This window comes from Pristiophorus japonicus, chromosome 2, assembly GCF_044704955.1.
Source record: "Pristiophorus japonicus isolate sPriJap1 chromosome 2, sPriJap1.hap1, whole genome shotgun sequence".
Lineage (NCBI taxonomy): Eukaryota > Metazoa > Chordata > Chondrichthyes > Pristiophoridae > Pristiophorus > Pristiophorus japonicus.
The window spans coordinates 173,134,589-173,157,016 of NC_091978.1; the positions used below are offsets into that span (position 1 = coordinate 173,134,589).

General features: G+C 42.6%; 1 protein-coding gene across 12 annotated transcripts in view; it reads left to right on the forward strand.

Moving 5' to 3' along the window:
* rbm47 (RNA binding motif protein 47) overlaps positions 1-22,428 on the forward strand; it is a 286,762-nt gene that overhangs the window by 225,426 nt on the left and 38,908 nt on the right. Inside the window, exon 1 of one of the 12 annotated variants that reach the window (XM_070870345.1) lies at positions 13,093-13,152. The exons of the other annotated variants lie outside the window; for them this stretch is intronic. The gene's annotated coding sequence lies outside the window, so the exon portion shown is untranslated. Of the gene's footprint in view, positions 1-13,092; positions 13,153-22,428 lie in introns of those variants that run through there. 12 annotated transcript variants of the gene reach the window in all.

Below are 22,428 nucleotides of genomic sequence, written 5' to 3' on the forward strand. Positions count from 1 at the left end.
TTCAACTTTACCTTTCAGCTAGGTTTAAATCACTTGGAAAAAAACCTTAAATCTTCTTCAATGTTTCCACTGTGAAATGAGATTGTAATAGAAATTGTTCTTCATGTCACTTTTCTATGACGGCATTGCCATTTTAAATCTTGACATGGGCTGTGGTGTTCTATAATATTTACACAAGCCATGGATGCAAATAGCTAGAACACAGGGACTTTGACACTTGGTTTATCTGGCTAGCTTCACAAGTTAAGAAGTTATGATTTATTTACAACTGAGCCTTCAGCTTTCATAAATTTAAAACTTGTAAATTGTGACACCATGGGTCTCACTTGTATTTGTGCAAATTTGCATCAACTTCTATTAGTGAAGTATAATTTGATTGCTGTAAACTTATTCAAAACTTGCATATAGTTTTAGCGATTTGTGGATTCATTTAGTTGCACAATCATTCACTTAGCAACCATTTTAGTTTTGCCAACGAACCAGCAGCAGTGGTATAGCGCTGGACTCCCATTCACAGGTCGCATATTCAAATCTCTGCCTCCAACTGTCACAGCCCAGCAGTTTGAGTACAAGAGTAACAAGTTCCCATTCAGAGATAATGGATTTCATGCTTTCACTGTCTTTGAATGCTCCCTCTCTCTCCATGTACGTGTTTGACAGTTTTCAGTTGGGAAGGGGGATAAAGAACCTCAAGGTGGGAGAATATAATATCTGAGATCTCTTCTGTTTCATAAAGCAGGGTTCCTGTTAACTGATCAACACTGACACAAGCACTTCAAACCTCCTCTATGAAGAACAATGTGGAAATCCAAGGGCAGTGAATGAGCATAAATTAAAATGAAAATTTTCAGTACATTACTCTAGATCTAAGGAGTAAATGTTATAGAATCGTAGAAATATTACAACACATGAGGCCATTCGGCCCATCGTGTCCATGCCGGTCGAGAAAGAGCAATCCAGCCGAAACCTACCTTCCAGCACTAGGTCCGTAACCCTGCAGGTCACAGGTCACAGCTCACAACTTAAAAAAAGCAAATGTGTTTCTTCAAAAGGCATGGGATATGGTACTGAAGGTTTTCCTTCCACTGATGGGGGACTGCGCATGCCAGTGGATTAGTCCTCACCGTGAATCACCACCATTAGGAAAGAAGAGCAAAAAGTGGAGCCGGGAGGGGGGAAGAAGGTACATAAACATCAACATTTTCATTACATTCATAGATGATTTCCTTTTTAAATCTCACTAATATTGTACCTTTTACAATGCTGTTCTCAAGATATATCAGTAAATTTTTGCTATTCACAGTCACCATTTTGTTTGTCATTCTCTTTATATTTCAGATGCTTTTAATGTATGTTTTGTAAGACCCCCTTATTCACCCTCCTCAAGTAGGAGTCCCCTGCGGTCATCTCCCTCCAAAACAGATATACCGTTTTGGATACTGTTGGGGGAGATTACTTACCAGGGGAAGGCACCAGCAGCCAGGTTCATGGCACCGTGGGTAGCTCTGCTGCACAGAAGGGTGTGAAAAAGAGTGGGAGAGCTATAGTGATAGGGGACTCTATTTTAATGGGAATAGATAGGAGTTTCTGCGGCCGCAACCGAGACTCCAGGATGGTATGTTGCCTCCCTGGTACAAGGGTCAAGGATGTCTCGAAGCGGCTGCAGAGCATTCTGGAGAGGGAGAGTGAACAGCCAGTTGTCGTGGTACATATAGGTACCAATGATATAGGTAAGAAGCGGGAAGAGGTCCTACAAGCTGAATTTAGGGAGCTAGGAGTTAAATTAAAAAGTAGGACCTCAAAGGTAGTAATCTCTGGATTGCTACCAGTGCCACGTGCTAATCAGAGTAGAGGGACAAGGATAGTTAGAATAAATACGTGGCTTGAGCAGTGGTGCAAGAGGGAGGGATTCAAATTCCTGGGACATTGGAGCCAGTTCTGGGGGAAGTGGGACCTGTACAAAAGGGATGGTCTGCACTTGGGCAGGACTGGAATTGATGTCTTGGGGGTAACATTTGCTAATGCAGTTCTTGAGTGTTTAAACTAATATGGCAGGGGGATGGGAACCTATGCAGCGAGATAGGACGAAGTAATATGGAGTCAGAAACAGATGGTAGAAAGGTAAAAAGCAATAGTGGAAGGCCGAGTAAACAAAGGCAAGAAACAAAAAGGGCCACACTACATCATAATTCTAAAAGGGCAAAGGGTGTTAAAAAAAAACAAGCCTGAAGACTTTGTGTCTTAATGCAAGGAGTATCCATAATAAGGTGGATGAATTAACTGTGCAAATAGATGTTAATAGCTATGATGTGATTGGGATTACAGAGACATGGCTCCAGGATGATCAGGGCTGGGAACTCAACATCCATGGATATTCAACATTCAGGAAGGATAGAATAAAAGGAAAAGGAGGTGGGGTAGCATTGCTGGTTAAAGAGGAGATTAATGCAATAGTTAGGAAGGACATTAGCTTGGATGATGTGGAATCTATATGGGTAGAGCTGCAGAACACCAAAGGGCAAAAAACGTTAGTGGGACTTGTGTACAGACCTCCAAACAGTAGTAGTGATGTTGGGGAGGGAATCAAACAGGAAATTAGGGGTGCATGCAATAAAGGTGCAGCAGTTATCATGGATGACTTTAATATGCATGTAGATTGGGCTAACCAAACTGGAAGCAATACGGTGGAGGAGGATTTCCTGGAGTGCATAAGGGATGGTTTTCTAGACCAATATGTTGAGGAACCAACTAGGGGGAGGCCATCTTAGACTGGGTGTTGTGTAATGAGAGAGGATTAATTAACAATCTCGTTGTGCGTGGCCCCTTGGGTAAGAGTGACCATAATATGGTGGAAATCTACATTAGGATTGAGAATGAAACAGTTAATTCAGAGACCATGGTCCAGAACTTAAAGAAGTGTAACTTTGAAGGTATGAGGCGTGAATTGGCTAGGATAGATTGGCGACTGATATTTAAGGGGTTGAGCAATTGGATGGGCAATGGCAGACTTTTTGAGACCGCATGGATGAACTACAACAATTGTACATCCCTGTCTGGCGTAAAAATAAGAAAGGGAAGGTGGCTCAACCGTGGCTATCAAGGGAAGTCAGGGATAGTATTAAAGCCAAGGAAGTGGCATACAAATTGGCCAGAAATAGCAGTGAACCCAGTGACTGGGAGAAATTTAGAACTCAGCAGAGGAGGACAAAGGGTTTGATTAGGGCAGGGAAAATAGAGTACGAGAGGAAGCTTGCAGGGAACATTAAGATGGACTGCAAAAGTTTCTATAGATATGTAAAGAGAAAAAGGTTGGTAAAGACAAACGTAGGTCCCCTGCAGTCAGAATCAGGGGAAGTCATAACGGGGAACAAAGAAATGGCAGACCAATTGAACAAGTACTTTGGTTCGGTATTCACTAAGGAGGACACAAACAACCTTCCGGATATAAAAGGGGTCAGAGGGTCTAGTAAGAAGGAGGAACTGAGGGAAATCCTTATTAGTCGGGAAATTATGTTGGGGAAATTGATGGGATTGAAGGCCGATAAATCCCCAGGGCCTGATGGACTGCATCCCAGAGTACTTAAGGAGCTGGCCTTGGAAATAGCGGATGCATTGACAGTCATTTTCCAACATTCCATAGATTCTGGATCAGTTCCTATGGAGTGGAGGGTAGCCAATGTAACCCCACTTTTTAAAAAAGGAAGGAGAGAGAAAACGGGGAATTATAGACCGGTCAGCCTGACATCAGTAGTGGGTAAAATGATGGAATCAATTATTAAGGATGTCATATCAGCGCATTTGGAAATAGGTGACATGATAGGTCCAAGTCAGCATGGATTTGTGAAAGGGAAATCATGCTTGACAAATCTTCTGGAATTTTTTGAGGATGTTTCCAGTAGAGTGGACAAGGGAGAACCAGTTGATGTGGTGTATTTTGGACTTTCAGAAGGCTTTCGACAAGGTCCCACACAAGAGATTAATGTGCAAAGTTAAAGCACATGGGATTGGGGGTAGTGTATTGAGAACTGGTTGTCAGATAGGAAGCAAAGAGTAGGAGTAAATGGATACTTTTCAGAATGGCAGGCAGTGACTAGTGGGGTACCGCAAGGTTCTGTGCTGGGGCCCCAGCTGTTTACATTGTATATTAATGATTTAGACGAGGGGATTAAATGTAGTATCTCCAAATTTGCGGATGACACTAAGTTGGGTGGCAGTGTGAGCTGCGAGGAGGATGCTATGAGGCTGCAGAGTGACTTGGATAGGTTAGGTGAGTGGGCAAATGCATGGCAGATGAAGTGTAATGTGGATAAATGTGAGGTTATCCACTTTGGTGGTAAAAACAGAGAGACAGACTATTATCTGAATGGTGACAGATTAGGAAAAGGGGAGGTGCAATGAGACCTGGGTGTCATGGTACATCAGTAATTGAAAGTTGGCATGCAGGTACAGCAGGCGGTTAAGAAAGCAAATGGCATGTTGACCTTCATAGCGAGGGAATTTGAGTACAGGGGCAGGGAGGTGTTACTACAGTTGTACAGGGCCTTGGTGAGGCCACACCTGGAGTATTGTGTACAGTTTTGGTCTCCTAACCTGAGGAAGGACATTCTTGCTATTGAGGGAGTGCAGCGAAGGTTCACCAGACTGATTCCCGGGATGGCGGGACTGACATATCAAGAAAGATTGGATCAACTGGGCTTGTATTCACTGGAGTTCAGAAGAATGAGAGGGGATCTCATAGAAAAGTTTAAAATTCTGATGAGTTTAGACAGGTTAGATGCAGGAAGAATGTTCCCAACGTTGGGGAAGTCCAGAACTAAGGGTCACAGTCTAAGGATAAGGGGTAAACCATTTAGGACCGAGATGAGGAGAAACTTCTTCACCCAGAGAGTGGTGAACCTGTGGAATTCTCTACCACAGAAAGTTATTAAGGCCAATTCACTAAACATATTCAAAAAGGAGTTACATGTAGTCCTTACTATTAGGGGGATCAAGGGGTATGGCGAGAAAGCAGGAATGGGGTACTGAAGTTGCATGTTCAGCCATGAACTCATTGAATGGCGGTGCAGGCTCGAAGGGCCGAATGGCCTACTCCTGCACCTATTTTCTATGCTTGCATTGTTCCAGGTTTTTCGTAGTTTCAGTTTTGGAAGAGGAAATGAAAAAAAGAAATTACTTGCAGTTATATAGTGCCTTTCACGGCTGTGGGACGTCCCAAAGTGCATTACAGCCAATGATGTACTTTATTTTTAAAGTGTAGTAACTGTTGTTATGTGGAAAACGTGACAGTTAATTTACACACAGCAAGATCCCACAAACAGCAATAAAGTAAATTACCAGATCATCTGTGTGATATCTTCAAGAGCACACTTCACACACCGCTTGTAACATGGCTGCAGGTCCGGGGACTTCCTGTGGAAGCCTCCTTCCTGTCAGGTGACCTGACTGTTTATTTAACAGCACTAAATGCAGTAACATAGTACATCCACAGTATAGAGCTACATACATTACACTTCTCCATCCTTAATGAAGAAGTCATTATAACCAACAATCATCATACTTAACTTGCATGGTTATACATAACAATGAATGTGGACTTATTTTACCATATTTACAAATCAAGCTTAACCACTTGTTTTCTGTTTCGAAGAGGATACCTTCGCTCTCAAATAGAACCTTCCAAACATGGTGTTGAGTTTAAACTCATTCGGGGCTGATCCTGAGGGAAGTTTTCTTCCAAGGGATGCCGTTAATTTCCATTTGAACTCTCTCACTTCAGACTGTTTGTTTTCCTGACTTGGACTCAGACTTACATTCTGACTTTCTCTTGGATTTATTTCCAGTACATTGGATGTAGGATATGCTACTGGTGTATCAAAACTATCTGATGAGTTAGAAATAATTGAATCACTCCCACCTTCCACTGCTTCCATGTCTGTGGGTAAAATATGATCAATGACAACAAACCTAACCTGTCCATTATCAAACATCTTGACCAAATATGTGCGAGGACCACATATCTTCACCACTCTTCCTGGTAACCATTTTACCCATTTATTGTGATGGTTCTTCACTCTCACCTTCTGATTTAATTTCACACTTCTCTCTTTTACTCTCCCTCTATCATGATTCTCTTTCTGTCTTAATTGTGTCTCTTCTACGGACTATGCCAAGTTTGGTTTTAACAACGAGAATCTGGTTCGTGGCTGTCGTTTGAGAAACAACTCTGCTGGTGTTCTACCGGTAGTTGTGTGAGGCGTATTATGGTACGTTATTAGGAAATTAGCCAATTTGTGGTCCAATGACAACTGTAATTTCTTTGGATTTGGATCCAACATCTGTTTGATGAGGGTACATTTTACAATTTGTACAGTGCGCTCTGCTGCACCATTCGAAGCAGGGTGGTATGGTGGAACCTTGGTATGTTTCACACCATTTTGGCTCGTGAACTGTGCGAATTCTTCTGAATGAAATTGTGGTCCATTATCCGAAACAATTTCTTCTGGGAGGCCAAATGAAGAAAATAATGTTTGCAAAATGTCTAATGTTTTACTTGTTATTTTCCACATCGAATTGCTATCAATCACAATGAACAATTGTTGTCCTTCTAGCTCAGCAAAATCAATATGTAGCCTTTGCCAAAAAGGGGCACTTGAAAAGTGTTTGGAGTGTCCCCCAGATCGGGGGGCACTTGATTTAATTGTTTATTTATGCTTTCTACAAAAGAGTTGTAGCCTTTGCCACACCCTGGGAGGCCATTTTCATGGCTGTAATGGTACTGATGGTGGTTGCTTGCGTACCGATTGACATGTCGTACACTGACTTACGATGTACTCTATATCTTTATCAAGACCTGGCCACCATAAGTAACTGCGTGCAAAACTCTTGGTCAAGCACATTCCCAGGTGCTGATCATGGAAGTCTCCTTATAATTTGGACCTGAATTTATTTGGTGTAATCACACTTGCACCCCACATCCTGCACCTATTTTCTATGTTTCTATGTTACAATCTTTATCAACTGATAATTCATTCCTATGAATGAAGAATGGATGAATATCTTTGTCTGTTACCTGGTTTGGCCATCCATTTGCAATATAATCATACACCTTTGACATAAGTGCGTCACGTTTGGTTGCTCTACCAATCTCTTCAGCTGTGACCGGCAGTTCATCAATAAAAAATAGAACACCTCTTCCCTATCAGGTGTAACTTGTGATGGGGAAGGCAATCTAGACTTTGCATCAGCATTACAGTGATCAGCTGATCGTCTGCATTCAATATCATATATATATGCTGACAAAATCAAAGCCCATCTCTGCATTCAGGCTGCAGCTAATGTTGGAACTGGAGACTTTGGCTGGAGGTTTGCTGTCAGGGGCTTATGGTCCATAGCAAGAGTAAACTTATGACCATACAAGTATTTGTGGAACTTCTTGACCCCCAAAATTATGCCAAAGCTTCCCTTTTGATTTGCGCAAATTACACTCACTGGCACTGAGAGTGCGTGAAGCAAAAGCAATTGGTCTCGCCTCCCCACTACTTAATACATGAGAGATTACTGCCCCAACTCCATATGGAGAGGCATCACATGCTAGCTTGACCTCCTTAGATATGTCATAGTGAACTAACATGGTGCTCTCTACCAATTCACTTTTACACTCCTTAAATGCTGTATCACATTCTTTTGACCACTTCCAATGGGCTTGTTTTTTCAAAAGTTTATTCAGTGGATGTCATACTGTAGCCAAATTTGGTAGGAACTTCCCATAACTTTCAAAAGAAACGAAAATGATCAAAGTTTAGTGACATTCTTGGGAGTGGGTGCATTTCTGATTGCATCCAGCTTTCCCTTAGTTGGATGTAAACCATCTTTGTCTACTCTGTACCCTAAGTACTCCACTGAGTTTTGAAATAACTCACACTTACGAGCAGACACTCGTGCTCTGTGCTTCTCTAGCTGCTTGAGGACTTCATTCAATATGTTATTATGAATTTGCCTATTTGGTGCTGAAATTAGTATGTCATCTAACTAACATACTACTCCTTCAATACCTTGCAAAATCTGGTTCATTACCCCTTGGAATATGGCAGGGGCGGAAGACACGCCAAATGGTAGCCTATTAAATTGATATAGGCCTAGATGAGTATTTATAGTCAAACATGACTTGGACTCCTCATCTAGTTCAAGCTGTAAGTAGGCATTCGTAAGATCTAACTTTGAGAAGATCTGACCACCTGTCAGTGTTGTGAACAAATCTTCGATATTTGGCAATATATTGGGGACATTACCCTCTAGAACCTGGTTTACGGTTACTTTATAATCACCACACAATCTTACCTTACCATCGGACTTAAGTACAACAACAATGGGTATAGCCCAGTTACATCGATCTATCTTAGAAATAATGTTCTCAGTCTCTACTCTTTTGAGTTCTTGCTCAACATTCTCCTTGAGTGTATATGGTACGGAACGTGGCTTGCAGTAAACCGATCTAGCGCCCTTCTGTACCCTGACACTCACCTTGAAGCCTTGGATTGGACTGCCCATTTCGCAGAACACCTTCGGATAATTCTTGATGACATCATCCTTTGACGCAAATCTCGTTTCAACACGAAAAATCTCACTGCAATCCAGCTTCAGTGATCCCAACCAATTTCTTCCTAATAAGGCAGGCTTGTCTCCTGCCACTACTATTAGAGGCAAGCTCTGAACTTGATCCTTGTATTTCACCGGTATGGTGATATGACCTACCACCGGAATGTTCTCTCCCGAGTAACCTCGCAACTCTATCTTGGCTTTCTCCAGTTGGAAATCATGCAATTTATTAAGGTATAGCAACTCCGGTACTACACTCACAGATGCACCAGTGTCGATTTCCATGGGTATCTCGAATTCTGCAACATCTATGTGGATTATGATACTTTTCAAATCGCCGCCCGTTAACCTCGTGCTCCTGATGACGTTTAACTCGAACATCTCGTCCTGTTGTTGCTCTTCCATGCTATATAGTCTCTGGGGATTTCTACTCATAGCTTTGGAAGCTGGTTTACCCTTCAGGATGCCCAGTTTTCCTGCAGAAGAAACACTCTGCCTTCGCATGTGGACAACTTTGAGCAATGTGTTGTCCCAGGCACCGATAGCAGAACGTCAATGCTCTGTTCCCATTTCCCGTTTCTGAGACTTTGGGGCCCCACCGCCTTTTACTTTGAACCTGCAGGCGATTCACCTCGGTTGTCTGATGACTGAAATTAGTATGAAATTCTTGGGAATATTGGTCGGCCATGCTCATCGACCTCGCTGTCTGACAAGCTACATCAAAAGTCAAGTTAGGCGTCGTCAATAACTTTCTTCTGATCGCATCATTTTTCATCCCACAAACAAAGCGATCATGCAATGCTCGGTTCTGAAAATCTTCGAAATTAAGTGAATAGTGTTGTGTATGCAATAACTGTTAGACAGAGTACTGTTTAACTCCAAGAGGTATGACCTTGGCTCTGCTTTATTAAGGCCCAAAGTGACTAATATACAAAATGACTAGCCTTTTATACTTGAGCTGCACACATGTGTGTGCAGCCCAATGGCCTCCAACAGTGACGCCATCTAGTGGCTAGTGATCCCAAAAGTATATACATGACAAATAGATAGCTTTTTTTAATGCTACAATGTACTCACTGATATTTTCTTTGGCCTTTTGATTTCATATTCCAAACGATAACTTTCAGCAATTTCTAACGGAATGGGGCTATAATGTTGTTGTAGCTTAGTTAGAATCTGTTTCAGCATTGTATCCTTTGGCTTGTTATGCACAAGCAAAGTTATCAGCATTTCATACAACTCGGGTCCTGCCTCAGTTAAGAATATAGCTCTTTTTCATTCCAACACCATCCGGTTATTGTCTTCATTATCGGGAATTTTGATTATATTATTAGCAGTGAAAAACATTTCTAGCCAATCCACATACGCTCTGAAACTTTCACGGTCCCGTTGAAACTCCCCCACATGTCCTATGACTCCCATGGGGGCAGCCATTTTTGACTCTGGCAGGTTACCAAATATGCTCGTAATTTACCTCGGATTGTAGCTGTTTTCAAAAACAGAGAAGCTCTCAAAGTCTCTCTGTCGGCTGGCTGAATCCTTCACCAACAAAATTTCAGCTTTGTATTATCCGATTACATCTCCATTCTCGTCGCCAATGTGATATCTTCAAGAGCACACTTCACACACAGCTTATAATATGGCTGCAGGTCCGGGGACTTCCTGTGGAGCTACATGCATTACAATCTGTTTTTAGTGATGTTGGTTGAAGGATAACTATTGGCCAGGACACCGGAAGAACTCCACTGCTCTTCTTTGAATAGTGCCATTTTATGTGCACCTGAAAAGGCTTGGTTTAACATCTCTCCGAAAGACTGCCTCAGTGCTGCACTGAAATGTCAGCCTAGATTATATGCTGAAGCCCTGAAATGGGCCTTGAACCCATGACCTTCTGACTCAGTGATGAGAGTGCTGCCACTGAGTCAAGGCTGACATTTGTAATACTAAAGTGCAGTTTGATTTACAAAGGGTACTGAACTGTGAAATAATGTTGTTTAGTGAAAAGTAGAAAGCGAACTTCATTATACTGAAACAACAGGAACAACTTACAGAGCACTCCCTCGCTCCTCCCCCAAAATTCAATCACTATTGCTTCAGTAAATGAGACACAGATCTGACCTTCAAGGACGTGAGAAGTTAGGCTACAAGGAGAAATACCTAGCATCCACTCGGAATAATCAGTCAGCTGATCAGTCACCTGACAGAGCTTCAATTTCCTCATACGTTATGATATCTTAGTAGACTCAGTGGGCTCTGCGACCACTGAAATCCGTTTTTAACCATCTGTAGATACAGTGCACTAGTACTGAATGAAGTGATTCCATAAGTACTAGTGCATTAGAATTTCTGACGTTTTGGCACGAGCTGCCTGTATAGTTAATTGATAAGCAATGCAAAAGGGTTACTAGATCTAATGAGACATAATCTTGTGAAAAAATATTTAGTAGCCTCTTCTGTTCAATGAGGGAGGAGAACTGTATTTTATTTTTGTCACAACAATGTCTTGTGCAAGTAATGTGATGCGCATTTCAATACACGTTATTTGTTTTTGAACAGAAAAAAGGCTTGGCATATATTTTTGCACAAGTACAAGTGAGGCCAATTTTCACTGCCTCTGCTCAGTGTGAATAGAGCAGTAGCACCTTAAAAATTGTGACGCCAAACTTACTGCCCTGTTCTCATTCCCAATCCGCCTGATGCCATTTCGAACTGGTGTGGCCAGAGCACTCGCCTGATACTGGTGGGTGACTCATTAAGGCATGGAAATCGTGGTCCTATAATGTACGTTGGACCCCAATGCAATGTTCAGGTACTAATGGGCAGAATGTGCACCCTGCTTATTGGCACTAAGCGCAGAGCAACGTAACCAGTCGTCCTTAATGTGATCCTCTGCAGGAAACAGCACAGGTAAATTCTCTAGATTATTTTTGTGGGGCCGGGAGGACCATGAATGGCCCTTTTGTGCCCATTCCCCACCCCAGATTACAATCCACTGTCTTTAAGTCTTGACTTTCAAATAGACATTGTAGAGGAGCCGCCGGTTATCCCACGTCTCCCGATTCGACGAACCACATGTGAACGCTGGTTCAGCACTCACACAGTTCGTAACATCTGGGGCCTCTTGCTGAGGGTATCAGGCAGGCGGTACCATCACTACACCCACTGCACACCCAGTGTCTTCCCGATAATTAGAATTGGCCAGTGTCTTTTTAGTGTACTGCAGGTTCATTACATAAATCCTGTATAGTGCGTAGCTTATTACAGTGTTATAGACTTCAATTAAGAGTAAAGTAAACTTTGTTTCATAGAAACATACAGCACAGAAGAGGTCATTTGGTCGATTGTGCCTGTGCTAGCTTTTTGAAAGAGCTATCAAATTAGTCTCACTCCCCCACTCCCAGTGTCATCTTCTGCTGTTGGGGGTATTTATCGAATTTAAATTATTTGTTACAATTTAATTATGAGTGAAACCTTAGTTCAGCACCACAATTCATTTCTGTTTCATACAAAAGTACAAACAGAGCTGCCCCAAACCAGCTTAAGTAGTAACCAACCTGTTTTTTTAGCACTTGGTTAAGCTTGGAAGCACGAACAGTAAATCGTTTTCAAGCTTGCTTAGTTTTTTTGCGGCCCGTTGAACTGTGGGAGCATTGTGACTTGTATCCCAAACAATATGTAGCCATATCTTAGGCCTGATTCAGCTCTTGGCTGCCTAAAAAGGTGTGCTGTTTACTTTGCCTAAGTGTTCCTGCGGCCTAGTTTACTGTCACTATGTACAGACTATTTTTTCTGTCATTAATCATTCTTTTGCCATCCCTGCCCACTACTGAATTCAGTTTACAAATGAGAACAGTTTGTTTTTCGCTAACTCTGGTTAGTGGAACTACACAACACACAGATAAACTCATTGATTTACCACAAGAATTTTTCATAGCAGCATTTTAATTGATTAAGTTGAAGCTACACAGGAGTTGTGCTGAGTTCCACAATGGAGTGCACTGACACAGGAATTAAGGTAGAAATGGAAATTGTAAGTAAATGAGGAGGGAAACAAAAAAAAAATCATAAGTATCAAATCTTTTTTAAATCCCTTGCCTTATTGGATTATTCCCAAATGTTAGTTTGCACTGTGTATGTTAGGGAGAGGCTGTTTACATATGATTAACTTTCTCCCTTGTCGATTCCATCACTAAAATTTTTTTTTTTAATCCATCTTTGTGAAAATGTCAAGACTTCACTCCCCTTTTTCATTCCTCAAGGTTTGACTTGGTGTGTTCTGAAATCCATTAGTTGCACACTCAGGTTACCATCAATTTTCAAACTGATTAAGAATCTGCAGCAGCAGGTAGTTTAAAGCCTGCCCCGCCCACCAAAGTTTTTTCCAATTGCCCTCAGCAAATGACTTCCCAGGAATTTAAATAACTGGGGATTATTGACCAATAAAGAGGCATAAGTACAGTATAATAGAATTGCACAATTCTCGTGATCTGCAGGAGACTGCTCTTTGGCTGAGGTGTCAGTGTGAACCCAACTTGTCAAACCCAGGAAAACTAAAAGGTACAGCTGACATTTTTTACAACTACAGAATGTAATATTGTGAGGTAAATGAAATAGAAAGCACTGGCTTTAATTTACTTATAGTAATCATTTGCCTTCAATGTCATATTGTTCCAAGGTTAGTGGTAAATGAAACAATTCATTTCTTTCCTGCAAAGAACCTTCTCGTTAAGGTCCGTTTCAAAAGTAAGTTGAAATGTGTGGTTGAAATTAGCTGGAAACTTTAACCACTGATTTGCTGTTTATTTAGTTTGCTTCAGTTAAGAGTTAACAATTTTAAGATATCTAGCCAAAAGGGGCTGTGTCCATAATCTAAATATAATCAGGTGAACATGCAAAGTCAGTTTGACACATTACTTTGGTATAAACTTAGGTGACAGTGAAGATGCAGTTCTTTAGTTACACAAGTATTTGTTAAACTAAGATTGTAGTACAGGTGCAGCGTCCAGAATCCGGAACCCTTGGGACCGAGGCTGTTCCGGATTCCGGACTTTCGGTTGTGTTTCTGACGTCACGAATCCGGAAACACCTGAGCCCAGGTTCGGATATTTCTGGATTTCAGAACGTCAGAAAGTGGGGGAGGGGGAGTTCCCGCTGAGGAGCTGTTCGGGCTGCCAGCCCCGTCGATGAGGTCGTCGGGTGGGCCCCGCCACCAAGGAAGTTTTCGGGCAGGCCCCGCCGAGGAGGAACTGTTTGGGCGGGCTTGCGAGGAGGCCCCGAGGTAAGGGCAGCAGGGGCCAGGGGTGGTGAAGCAAGGCCTGAGGATGGGCAGGGGCGGGGTCCCGAGGTCGGCAGGGTCGGCGGGTCTGGATTCCGGAACATTTAACGGATTCCAGACGACCCTACAACCAATTGGTCCGGAGTCTGGATTCCGGAACATTATGGATTCCGGAACTCCGTATTTTCGACACTGCACCTGTACAGCATTACTTGGGACTAACCATAGTTCTTCTGGGTTAAGTGTCAATGTTGAGTAAATGGTGGCCTTAACAATATTCAGTTTAATTTGATACCATTTTTTATAATAATGATCATTTAATAAGATTTCAAATTTAAATTTGAGAATATGCACTCTTTCAGATAAGCAAAAGTATCTGATTTGTGTTTGTAGTGGATGATATTTATTATTCTGTTTTTATAATATTCTAGTTTTGTATCCCCTAGAATCAATAGTTATATTTGATTCAAAGTCCATTCTTCAATGCAATTGCAAAGTGAACACCTAATTCATGATACATATTTTATGCAGAATTGCTATCCTTCCCATAAGAATCTATGGCTGAACAAAACTAAAGGGTTAATGTGATATTGTCTTTTAAATCAGTTCCATAAGACTATTCTGTTCATTTTTTCCTTTAAATTATTAACTCCACTAAGACGTCAATGAGCAACTCTACCCAGCAGTAAATCTGATTGCCTAATTTCTCATCTGCTTCCAAAGTTCTAAAGAGCTGTACCTGCTCCAAAGATCAGGGGTCAGACACAAGTTGTTTCGCTTTGTTGCTCTATTATGCAGATATAACAAAATGTAGAGATACGATAGTTGCACGATTTTCTCCAGATTGGCCCATTCAGGCAATAGAACGCTGTGATTAGTACAAGTCAGACAGTGGTACCACCAGTTAATCAATAACCTGATGTTGCCTCAGGTTTCCTTGGTGCAAGGTACTCATTAGAGTGAGGTCAACTGTCAACTGAAAAGAATTACTAGCTTTTATAGATGTGTGACAACTAACCTAAAAAGCTTAGTAATTGTTTCACGTTGTCAAAATATAACTGTGAATTTATCCTAACCCCTTCAAAAAAAATCTTTGTAGTATGCAAATATAGATTTGTGTTATCTTATGGGGAAAATGTAGTTGCCAATAATCGTTGTTCATAACATTTAGGTATTTCAAAAATATAGATAAATTTGTCAATGTCCAGAAACATTTTATTTAAAGCTATTTTTCATTTTTTTAAAGAGACAATATCTCATTTATTTTCCCCTAGAAATCATAATCCCCTCATTTCATCAACCTCCTGATTAATTTCCTAAATTCTGAATTATGTAGGTAATGACACCTGAGTAGTAATCTGAGAATTAAAATGAAAAAAAGACCAAAAAGTAATTTTCAGGTGAAGCTAGGTTTGAGGGCAAGGATAATTAATCAGGTCATGCAGATATAGTCCAGTCCCCATTTTATCATAGAATCAAACAGTGCAGAAGGAGGTCACTCAGCCCATTGTGACTGTGCTGGTTCTTTGAATGAGCTATTCAATTAGTCCCACTCCCCTGCTCTTTCCCTAGAGCCCTGCAATTTTTTTCCCTTTTCAAGTATCTATCCAATTCCCTTTTAAAAGTTACTATTGAATCTGTTCCCTCCAGGTAATGCATTCCAGATCATAATAACTCGGTGCGTAAAAAAAATAATCTCCTTGTCCCCCCCTGGTTCTTTTGCCAATTGTTTTAATCTGTGTTCTCTAGTTACTGACTCTCCTGCCATTAGAAACAGTTCCTCCCTATCTCAAAAACCTTCATGATTTTGAACACCTCTATTAAATCTCCCCATAACTTCTCTGCTCTAAGGAGAACAATCCCAGCTTCTCTAGTCTCATCATAACTGAAGTCACTCATTCCTGGTACAATTCTAGTAAATCTCCTATGCACCATCTTTAAGGCCTTAACATCCTTCCTAAAGTGTGGTGTCATAAATTGGACAGAAATACGCCATTAGAATTGGAATTCAAAAGTCCATAGGAGTCTCCTTTCCCCGCACAGTTCCTTGGATAGTTCCCCAAGGAACTATCCTTGGCCCTCTTTTATTCCTCATCTATATGCTGTCCCTCAGCGACATCACCTAAAGGCATGGCATCAGGTTCCACATATACGCTGATGACACCCAGCTCTACCTCTCCATCACCTCACTTAACTCCTATACCGCCTCTGTCTTGTCAGCCTGCTTGTCCAACATCCATTCCTGGATATACTGCAATTTCTATCAATTAAACATTGGGAAGACCAAAGCCATAGGAGGGATGATATGTTAGTAGGATCATCAAATGAGGCCACATGGGTTGAACTGAAGAACAAAAAAGGTGCAATCACACTGCTGAGAGTGTACGATAGTCAGAAGGAGATAGAAGAGCAAATATATAGGCAGCAACCTTCTGTGATGGAATTGCACTATTGCATATTCCTCTTTCTCCACCTTCGGTGAAGTATCCCGCAGGAAACCTAACCGTATCACAATGTCCCCTTTGGCACTGACTACAGCATATATCTAATATATTGTATTTCATTGTCTAAGCTCTACATCTCATTGTCTCATGTTCCAGAGACTGATGCAGTGCTAGAGTCAATATCAAATGAGTGTTTTGGTGTAATTTTAAACTCATGCTAAGTTTATTGATGTTGAGATATTGGAGCATTTAACTTTCTCATTTACAGACACAGGTATATATTTACACAATTGAGGAAGGAGGTTATAGTAATTAATCTGTTCAGACCTCATTAAAATCTTATTATATTTGAGTGAGTTTACGAACAGGTGCCAGTCAACCACTGCAGCATTTGGATTAGAAACTCTGAGCTAAGAACAGCTCTGCAAAAAATCTGTTAATCATTTTCATTCAAATCTAGGTCCATAAATATGTATTTTCCTCTACTGATATTCTAACAGTTACAAGGCAAATTAAAGGGCTCAATTTTCCCCAGTGATTTGCGTCGTTTTTATGCCGCGCGCTGCTTTTTTTGGCCTAAGTTTAAAAAAATACAAGTTTCCCCAATCAATGTGCGCCAGCGTAACTCAGTTAGTTACGATTTTGTTTAGGTTATTGTTTTTTTTGAGTCACAGGGGGCGTAACCTGCCACCCGCACCAATTCTGGCCATTTACTCCAATTCTTCTCAGGCCGGCGTATGTGGCCTCTGTAGAAAAACCTTCTAGTGAGTTAAAAAAATCGGCGCAGGTAAGTTAATCAGCACAGCAGATGCCCGGACAGCAGCAGCAGGAGAGGTAAGAGCGAGTGGGAGAGAAGGGGGGGCCAGAGATAGATGCGGGAACCGGAAGGGAGGAGGCCATTCGGCCTGGGATAGAAGCGGGGACCGGACCGGTATTGGGAGGAGGAGGGGACTTTAATAGTTTAATGGAGGTAAGTTGCTGCAATATTTAATGTGCTTGTGCAGGTTGCTGTGAGCTGGCTGTATGTTTCACTTTCCAGCCTAAGCCCGCATTGTGACCCTGGTTAACGTGGCAACCCGATCTTTTTGGCGCAGATCTTGGGCTCCACCCTCAAAACTAACTAACTGACAGGCTAGGCGGCGCCAAAATGAAGACTTCAAACTTGGATGATTTTTCTTCGGTGTACTTGGGCCCCCAAAAAATGAGCGTAACTCTTCAAGTACGTCAAAAAACAGCTTTGGGGAAAATTGAGCCCAAAGTACTTATTTTTAGTATCATCAGTGCCAGTTGTATTTGAAGCATTTGAGGCTGGTTGATGACTAATCCTTGCAGGACTTTAAATATTAGCTAGGAATTAAGTGTATTTTTGAGTTTGCTTATGCAGCAAATACCATTTACTTAAGTAATCCATCATTATCTCTAAGTCAGCGCTTCTGTCAGAATGTGACATCTACTGCATTTCCTGTACTTTGAACTGTGACATTAAGGTCACTTAATAATGTCCCTGTAGAGATAGGTAACTGCAGCTTGTATTTGGATGTAAGGGTCACCACTCATCACCTGAGAATTATGATCTTATATCTTTATGCAAATATCATTTGAACTTTGCTCTAATTGAGTAAGGCCTAATGTAATGTTGATAAAACAAGAGGGATCTACTCAAAAAGTATGAAACATTCATGGCCTGGGTACTTTAGGTTGACCATACATCCCAGTTTTCTGAGGACAGTCCCCGGATGAGGTACTCTGTCCCTAGGCAAACAATGTCCCCGGAAGAGTCCCTGGTTCAGAAAACTCATCTCTGTATAGAGTCTTGTTTTTTTTAAATGCGAATGTACAAAAACCCCATGGTGGGATTCTTGGCCATTTCTGCCTGGTTTGAGTTCAGGAACAGATTCCAGGAGCCGATTGAATAGAGGCAATGATGACGTCCCGGTGGATAAAAGTCTCCTTTGAAAGATCGGTCGGCACTGTACTTTGGGAGATTGAGTCACCTGACCAAGTGTTTCAGCCAATAGTAACTGGCCAGAGGGTGGAGCCTTTAAAATGCGCGGGAGAAGCCAAGGGCACAGTGAGAGCTGATGGGTGAGTGGATTTACTTTACCTCAGATTAGTATGGTGCATTGTGTTTGTTTTACTGAATAAGGCAAGCTCTAAATTCTCCCACTGGGAAGAGGTTTCTGAAATTTTCTGAGACAGAGGGTGTTTCACACCTTATGTGGAAAACCTCAGCCTGTTTGGAACAGACTAAAAATTGAGAAATTAAAAGTGAGGGTATTCGGGGACGACTGTAGATGGTACAGCATTATTGCCAGAACACACGCAAGATTCAAGATTCGGTGTAAAGTGAAAATGGCGTCGTCTCTACGCGTAAACCACGCCTGGAAACAATAAAGTCATCGTGCCAGTTTTCTGGAAACGCGTCCTAGCTACTTTGCTGTGCTCCCACCCTGTGCGTGCCTGGATTCGGTTTAGAAAATATGGTCACTCTAGTGGTACTTGTGTACAGCAGTTGCCCTTTAAGCACTTTTAAATGAGTATTGAATTCCTGCGTAACCTATTTACAATAGCAAATATATTAACATAGTTTTTCTTATCCTTGCCAATTTTTTTCCTTTTTCCTCCTCACTTGAAGGTGTTGATTCCCTGCTGAGGCCCTCCAGTATCTCACCCAAGTGGCCATTATTCACGTGTGAGCCTTGATGATGAAAGTTAGTAGGCCTGACTCTATTTTTATCTGGCGTCTACACACACAGGTTTCTGTAAAGCAACCAAGAGTGAGAACCATAGCTGATTTTTCTAACCCAGGGCACTGAACCCTGAACCCAATTGTATCTCCCTGGTGCCACACAGCCTAGCAGCAGCTGACTCAGCAAAGATCAGGGATCACGCCAAGGACTTTCCTATTCTTTCTGCCTCAGTTATTCACTGGATAAACTTGATGAACTAATGGAGGGGGCTTATAAAACAGAATAAATAATATATAGCTCTTGGAAATCCATGCCACCAGATTCCCACCAATGCTTGCTACTTTGGAAAGGGCAGAATTGTATAGAGATTGTGGAGAATAATTCTGTGCTATATCGCAAAGTGTGTACAACTATTCTTCAGATGGAGGGCTCTGTGGAAAAACATCCTATTTGTTGTTCTGTGGATTCTCTGCATACCTTTGTAACAGGTATTGGTAAAGTTTCCTATATCTCAGCCCAGAAAACAATGTTAATACTCTCCCAGGTTCACAGCACACAGAGCTTATGATTCCCCACTTTTTAGAACAACGAATAATAGTTTTTTTGTAATATTTTGTAATATTACAGATTATTTTTATGACCTTTGACTGCAAATGTGTAGATTGCTCAGGGGTAATAATTAGCTCCAGATAACAAGAATCTGTTGTAATATGCATTGATGCGATCTGTATGTTTCAATCTTCAGCTCAATTTAAAGAGTAAATCAGACGTATTTGGAACCTGTCCCCAAATAATAATCTGAAGAATATCCAGGCCCTCCGCTTCATCAAAACCCTCTCTATCAAATTAAGAGCTAACAGAAATGTTGCCAACAGTCCAATGCTGTTGACAAAGGTTTACACATGTCTCCTAAGTACGCATGCTCAGAGCTCCTCTGTGCCCAGTTTACAGCTCGAGTTTTCTTTTTTATTGTGGCAGCTTACCATGACCGCCACAACCAGACAACCATATCCCTCTTTAGGGGGAGCCAGTTAGCATCTGAAAGAAAGATAATTTGCTGTTTGGGGTTCATCAGAACTTGCATAGATAGGCTGAAGAAACATAGAAACATTGGGCCCAAGTTTCGGGCTGCGCCTAAAATGGCGCAGCCCGGACCTGGACGCCCGTTTTTCACGCCACAAAGTGCGCCTAAAAAAAACTTGCCTATTCTCCGGCTCCCTGTAGGCCCTCTGGAGCCAGGCGCGGCGCAGCACGAGCTGTAGTGGGTGGAGCCAGGTCCCTGCGCTGAAAACAGTGCTGGGACCTCTGCACATGCGCGCTACAGTGGGCGCGCATGTGCAGTAGCTCCAGGCGCCCAAAACTGTGGGAGGGGCCCGAAGTACGCAGCCCCTAGCCCTGGCCGAATGGCCTCACTGGGGCTGCGTGCATAAGGCTCCTCCCACCCGACCGGACCCGACCCGACGCCCGCTCTCCCCCCACAGGCGACCCAGCCTCTGTGCCCCCCCCCCGCGACTCTCTCTCTCGCTCTCTTCCCCCACCCCCCCCCGCGACTCCCCCCTCCTGGACCTCCGCGACTCTTCTTCCTTCCCCCCCCCCCCCCCCGGCCCCGGACCTCTGCGACACCCCCCTGAGACCCGACGCCACCTACTTGTAAATCCAGCCCGAAGTCTTGGGCCCATCGGTTCAGCCTCCTTCCCTCCCTCCCTCCATCCTCTCTCCCTTCTCCCCCTCTCCCCCCTCCTCCTCCCCCCCTCTCCCCCTCCTCCTCTCCCCCCTCTCCCCCCTCTCCCCCAACCCCCTCCTCTCCCCCTCTCCTCCTCTTCCTCCCCCCTCACCCCTCTCATCCCCCTTCTCCCCCTCTCACCCCCCCTTCTCCCCCTCTCACCCCCCCTTTTCCCCCTCTCAATCCCCCTTCTCCCCCTCCCACCCCCCTTCTCCCCCTCCCCTCGCTGTCAGAAACACAGACATCGACAGACAGAGAGTGAGAGACACACAGACAGACAGACAGAGAGATAGAGACACTGACAGAGACACACTGGGGGGGCTGTCCCAGCATGCTGTTGGAGGACTCCCGGTGCTGCAGTCGGTAAGTAGAAAATGTTTTATTTATTGATTTTTTTTAAAAATTATTTTTTATTAATTATTTTGGATTGATTTATTGGTTGATTTATTAATGTATTTATCATTTATTATTGATGATGGCTCTTTATTTGTAAAACTGAAGTGTTTAATGTTTGTAAACTTCCCTTTAAACCCTAGCGCCCCCCCCCTCTCCTTTCCCTACGCCTAATTTGTAACCTACGCCTGATTTTCTAAAGTGTAGACAAGGTTTTTTCGAACGTACAAAAATCTTCACTTACTCCATTCTAAGTTAGTTTGGAGTAAGTTTTCACTGCCTAAACTTTGAAAACAGGCGTAAGTGGCCGGACACGCCCCCTTTTGAAAAAGAAATTCTGTTCCAAAGTGAAACTGTTCTAACTGACTAGAACTGGAGCAAACTAAATGCCGAGAATTCAATTTTCTAAGATACTCCATTCGAAACCAGTTGCTCCAAAAAATCAGGAGCAACTCAGGCCGAAACTTGGCCCCATAGAAAATAGGTGCATGAGTAGGCCATTCGGCCCTTCAAGCCTGCACCACCATTCAATAAGACCATGGCTGAACATTTCCTGCTTTCTCTCCATTCCCCTTGATCCCTTTAGCCGTAAGGGCCATATCTAACTCCCCCTTGAATATATCCAATGAACTGACATCAACAACTCTGCGGTAGGGAATTCCATAGGTTAACAACTCTGAGTGAAGAAGTTTCTTCTCATCTCAGTCCTAAATGGCTTACCCCTTATCCTTAGACTGTGTCCCCTGGTTCTGGACTTCCCCAACATCGGGAACATTCTTGCTGCATCTAACCTGTCCAGTCCCGTCAGAATTTTATATGTTTCTATGAGATCCCTTCGCATCCTTTTAAACTCCAGTGAATAAAGACCCAGTTGATCCAGTCTCTCCTCATATGTCAGTCCAGCCATCCCAGGAATCAGTCTGGTGAACCTTTGCTGTACTCCCTCAATAGCAAGAACGTCCTTTCTCAGAGTAGGAGATCAATATTCCAGGTGAGGCCTCACCAAGGCCCTGTACAATTGCAGTAAGACCTCCCTGCTCCTATACTCAAAACACCTAGCTATGAAGGCCAACATACCATTTGCCTTCTTCGCCACCTGCTGTACCTGCATGCCAACTTTCAATGACTGATGAACCATGACACCCAGGTCTTGTTGCTAATCTGCCGCCATTCAGATAATATTCTGCCTTTGTGTTTTTGCCCCCAAAGTGGATAACCTCACATTTATCCACATTATACTGCATCTGCCATGCATTTGCCCACTCACCTAACCTGTCCAAGTCCCTCTTCAGCCTCTTAGCGTCCTCC